The sequence below is a fragment of the Leucopleurus acutus genome (assembly GCF_964270905.1).
Source record: "Leucopleurus acutus genome assembly, chromosome: 14".
Lineage (NCBI taxonomy): Eukaryota > Metazoa > Chordata > Mammalia > Artiodactyla > Delphinidae > Leucopleurus > Leucopleurus acutus.
The window spans coordinates 29,717,964-29,723,963 of NC_139156.1; positions in this window are offsets into that span (position 1 = coordinate 29,717,964).

Here is a 6,000-nt window from a genome sequence, read left to right on the forward strand (position 1 = left end):
TGTAAAGCACCCAGCTCTTGGCACATGATAGGCACCCACTAAACAATAGCCGGTTTGTAACGGTCCAATCTTAGACATGACAAGCCCATTCTATTTAAAACTTCAGAAGGCTGGATTTGTTCCAAGACATCCTGGGCAGAGAGGGGGCGCTGGGGCCACTCTGGAGTTCCACCTGGAGGCTCAGACAACTGGTCTCATCGACCTTTGATTCTAACCTGGATCCATCACTCCCCAGCCATGGCCCTTGCCTAAGTGGCTTATCTTCCCAAAGCCTGATGTCCCCAGTAGGGCTAACAGTACTGAACTGCCTCACAAGGGGGTGCCGAAAAGATCAATTTGTGTTAGCAAAGTGCTTTGGAAATGTAACATGCTAAATATTAATGGGTATCTCTGAGTGTCGGGAAATGTGCAATCTGAACTCTGCTCAGGGCAGCTGAAGGTGGGGAGAGCAATTCTGGGCAGCCCGATTGCCACATCCTCAGCCTAACTAGGAGGTGGTACTGTTGAAGGAGTGAGTGCAGAGAGCACCTGGGGGCTGGGCTCCACTGCAGAGTGACCGCTCTGGAAGGAAGGATGTTCTGAGGAAGCACCTAATCCACAAATCGACAGAAACCCAGGGTAGGTTTTGGGCAAACCCAGAAATGTCCTCAGGCTTTCTTTACAAAGAGCAAACACAAATCCGCCTGCCAATGCAGGGGACGCGGGTTGCTTGCTGTTCTCTCTTTCATGACTCAGTTCTGGAGGGGACAGCACTGTGAGGACGTCAACCCTCTGAATTCTTGCCGTGCTCTCAGCCTCCCAAACCCCACGCATAGAGTGATAAACAGATTTTTTGTTAATCTTAGCCAGAACTCTCAGTGCAAAATCTTTAGTGTGACCAGACAGCAAAGACTCTGCCCCAGACCTTGCTGAACAGCTCTGGAGTAAGGCACCCTTTAGGACCCTGCTTAACTGTCACCTCTTCCAGGAAGACTTCTTAGATCTAACTAGGTTGAGTTGAAAGCTCCTCTTTACAGCTTCTGTAGTGCTTTGTAATTGTTCCTATAAGTGTGTGCAGCAGATACTGTCAGTGCTCTGCTCACATCCTATCGAAGCCATCATTTCTACACACCCATAGCTTTCTATTGCCCAGGGCCTTGCATGTGCATAGCCAGAGGTCAGGGCAGACTAGAGGGTGGGAGTCAATGGGCAAATACCCCAGATTCTCAGCCTCAGTTGGGGAAACACTGAGATAACTTCCACACTAGCTGTGAGACATCCCCAATGGGACTGAGCCCCCTTTGCCCTCAGCAGTAACATGTTCATTAACACACCCGGTATTAGTTTTCTTTACTTCCCCATTTCAGCTTCAGCTCCTCTACTGGTCCTTCTCGGATTGCCACCCGGGACAGATTCTGGGGCACCCGGCTTAACACATGGCACTTACCCTGCTGTAGGAACATTATCTGTTTGTGTTTTACTTTCTCACCAGACATAAGCAACCTAAGGGAAGAGACTGTCTACTTCATCTTTTTTTTTTTTTTTTTTTTTTTTTTCGGTACTCAGGCCTCGCTCCGAGGCATGTGGGATCTTCCCAGACCGGGACACGAACTCGCGCCCCCTGCGTCGGCAGGCGGACTCCCAACCACCACGCCACCAGGGAAGCCCCTACTTCATCTTTTTTACCCTCAATGTTTTGCCTCATGCCTAGTACATAAGTGCTCAGTAAGTATTTGCTGAATGAATGAACGAGTCCAGTAAGGAATCCTGTCCCAGGGCTTGGAAGGAAAGCAAATACCTGTAATAACTGAACCTTCCAGATGTGGTCAAAACTTGCTTGCACACCTGGTGGGAGCGCCCCCAAGAGCCCTGCATGGTTCCTGTCACTCTGGCCCCAGGGAGTTCAGCACATGCTGTAGGACAGCGGCTTCTGCCTATATAACAGCAAATGCTCCTTTCTCCTCATGCCAGCTCCTCAGGCCTCCTCTCTCTTTTCTGCTCTTCACATTAAAAAACAACAACAAAACTTGTTGGCTATTTTTTATGAATTTTCTGCAGTGTTGCCTTTCTTCCTGATTTTTTAACTTTCTCAGTGCTAAAAGAAAGGGAGAAACATGAATATGTAAGAATAGTGTCGAAAAAGCTAAAGCCAAAGGAGGAGTCAGTGCTCCAGGAAAAACTAAAAGCAGTCAAAGGGACTCAATACCCATGTTTGCAGGAGAACATTAAGAGAAGGCTAAGCCGCTGTTGGCAGAAAGTGTGGGAATATGCGGGTGACAGAGACAAGGAGGTCAAACTAGTCCATGTTTGTTTTTTCTCGCCTTCTCCAGTCTTTACAAAGGTGTTCAAACTAGAAATGGTACGAAAATCAATATAAGAATGCATAGAATTCCAGCAGAAGGAAAGCACCTAAGCAATTTACGGTGAGGGCACATCATACAAATTCAACTATTGGCATTTGGGGAAAGAGAGAAATAGAGACAAAGAGAGCAAGAAAGGATGGGCAAGCAAGTACAATTTAAATAGTCTAGCACATTCTGCTTGCCTTTCCACCCACTGAGCATATGCCCCAGTAGGAACATGAAATGGGAGATAGTAAAATAATCGCTAACATTAATTGAAATACTACGTGCCAGGTGCTAGTCTGAGGACCTCATACACGTTAATGAATTTGGTCCTCAATATAACCCTATGAGACAGGTATGTATTGTTATTATCCCACTTTACAGACGAAGAAATGGATGCATAGAGAGGTTGAGTAACTTGCCTATAGTCACATAGCAAGTGGTAGAACCAGAATTCAAAATTAGACAGTCTGACTCCAGCACTCACTAGACTTGGTTCCCAAACGCTTCCTATAAGAAAAGCATCTAAGGGGCTGAGAGTGATTCAGGTAGTCAGAGATCCAGATTTTTCATACTAGTGGGTTCCTAACACAAACAAACCAATTCCTTGGGTGCAGAACTACAGAATCAGTGATTTGTTGCAGTGCTAAGGATATTCAAGGAAAATTCCAATATGTCACTTCTTAGCTTTCTATGCTGACTTGAGAATGTAACCTTCATGCTAGATGTGCATCCTTTGTACCTGCAATTTGTCTAGGTCCCTAAGCCTAGGAGGAAAATCTCGCAGACAGCTGAAAGAATTTGCAATCTCAGAGTCACCATCAAAATCTCTGAGAAATCATAAAAATTAGGAAATGCCACAGGATTTCAAATGAGAAACTGGGCTCCTTTTCAAAAAGATTGGACTTGTTTTGAGAAACTATAGGCAAGAACACTGGATGCTACTAGGAATGGCTACTAGAATAGGTTTTCGAGGAGACTAACTCATTTGTTCACTCCACAAATATTTATTTGGTACCTGTTATGTGTCAGGCCCTATTCTTGGCACTGGGGATATAACAGGAACAAAACAGATAAAATCCATGCCTTTGTAAGCTTACATTCTACTAGGAGAATGTCAGTTAATAAATATAAAGATAATTTCAGGTAGTTATAAATGTTACTAAGTAAATAAGGCAGGATAAGAGGATGACAACGTCTCTCTGCACAAGTGGCAATGGGGCAGAGACTGGGTGAAGTGAGGGATCAAGCCATGGGGAGGACCAAGGGACGGGGTTCCTGAGATGGAACACCCAGTGTAGAATTCCTAAGATAGCAACTAGCAGGTTCGAGGCAAGAAGGTCTGTGTGGGGACTTCCCTGGTGGCGCAGTGGTTAAGAATCCGCCTGCCAATGCAGGGGACACGGGTTCGAGCCCTGGTCTGGGAAGATCCCACATGTCACGGAGCAACTAAGCCCATGCGCCACAACTACTGAGCCTGCACTCTAGAGCCCGCGAGCCACAACTACTGAGCCCGTGTGCCACAACTACTGAAGCCTGAGCGCCTAGAGCCCATGCTCCCCAACAAGAGAAGCCACCGCAATGAGAAGCCCACGCACCACAACAAAGAGTAGCCCCCGCTCTCTGCAACTAGAGAAAGCCCATGTGCAGCAACGAAAACCCAAACACAGCCAAAAATAAATAATAAATTAGTTAATTAAAAAAAAAGAATGTCTGTGTGATCAGAGTGGAAAAGTGCACATTCACGCGGGCAAAGAGAGGTGGCCAGTGTCGGGCCACACACGATCCTACAGGCCACTGTAAGGACCTCGGGTCTATTTCTGTGTGTGATGGGAACCTTGGAGGGTTTTGAGCAGGAAAGTAATGTGATCTGATTTTTTTTTTAAAGAGAGAACTCTGGCTGCTGTGTAGACACAAGAACAAACCATCTCTACTCTCTTCACTGGAAGTAACTACCTTTTCCTCTGTATTTGTACACCATTTAGCCCATGTCTTGATGATAGTATTTGTTTTACTCTTTTGTGTGTCTCCCCGCTGGCCTGTAATTTCCTAGGAGACAAAAATATGACTTTATTTGTCCTTGTCCTTCCTTCCACCTCAGTTACCCCTGTGGAGCGTTCATGTTCCCCGGCACACATGTGGCCGTGTACACACGATGCCTAGGACAGTGCTGAGCAAATAAAATGCTCGATAAACCCCCAAAATGACTAACATTACAATCAGGCAGGTTTCGACTGAAAAGGAGGAACTTTTGAACACAGAAGTCAAAAAATTGAATGCTCTGCCTTCAAAAATAACAAAGTTCCCTATTAGAGAAGATACTCAAGACCTCCAATCTTTTGCAGGGAACGTGGTAGCCTGGCAACTACATCTTCCAGTGGGTGATCGTGCCTTTTAAAGATCTTTGGGACTCTGAGGTTTTGTAATTCTAACGATACTGGTTAAGTCATGAAAAATAAAATGATCTGGTCCATACGAGAGTCTGCGTGATCCACCCCAAACAAGTCATGGTCACACTTTCATGGACGTTCTCCTTCTCCCTGCCTAGAGACGCCTTGATGAGCCTTGCCAACTTGCCCAACTCCTTTTCACCCATCAAGACTCAACCAAATGTCCTTTTGTGTTGGCCTGTGCTCTGATTTAGTAAGATGACAGATGAAGCACTGTGTGTGTTCTGGGCACCACAGTTTAAGGGGAACGTAGACAAACTGGGGCATGACCATGGGAGGCTAACCAGAGACGGAGGGTCTGAAAATCCAAATACTATAAGAAATGGCTAGAAGCACTTAGACGATTTCCTCTAGAAAAAAGAAAGACTGAGGTGGAATGGGGGCGGTGGGATGGAAGGCATGACAGCCCTCTTCAAGTAGTGAAAGGAATGTCATAGGACACAGGGAGAGCCTTACTGTGTGTCGTCCAGAAGGCAGGTAGAGGACCAAAGGGATGTAATTAAAAGGAGGCAGATTTCTGTCCTGCTTAAAACCCTCTCAACACCCAGCCCCGGGCCTTTCCTGTGGTAGGAACACAACGTGTTTTAATTGGATTGGAGTTCAACAACTAAATAGGCTCACAAAGCTTCCAGAGCAGCCCTCTAGAAAGCCATGGAAAGTAGTCCTGCTGAAGTGATGTTAGACTGGATTAGACCAGAGAAGGCAAAAGGCGTCCACGTTAGGTCTCAGCCGTGAACGCTGTTGGGCACTGGCTGCCTGAAACACTGGTGAGAACATTTTGAGGCTGCATCTCTGCTTGGCAAACAAGTGTGTGGATGCCCATGGGCAGTGTCTGCCGTGGGTAGAGGAGTAGGGAGCAGCAGCAAGAATGCCAGCCCCGACACTGAAAGGCGCTTTCAACGTTTCAGTTGTGTGTTCCTCTGTTGCTGTAGCCTTGTATAGGGGGCTTTTGGTGGCTCGGGTAACACGGCAGGTGTGAAATTCAGTAAAGTGTCGTTCAGTCTGCCAAATGGGTGCACGTTGTTGTGTTCTGCGAGGTCCACGTGGAGCCTCCACCCATGGGCCCCGTGGCTTTCAGATCTGCTCAGGGACCTGCGGCAGCCAGCATCGATCCTGTTTGCTTCCTTAGAAGGAACGGTATTGATCTATTGGGCTGTGGAACCTGCTCTTGGGTCGCCTAGTTCCTTGTCTTCAGTGGCCATTTCAAAGTCCCCCAGACACTCCAC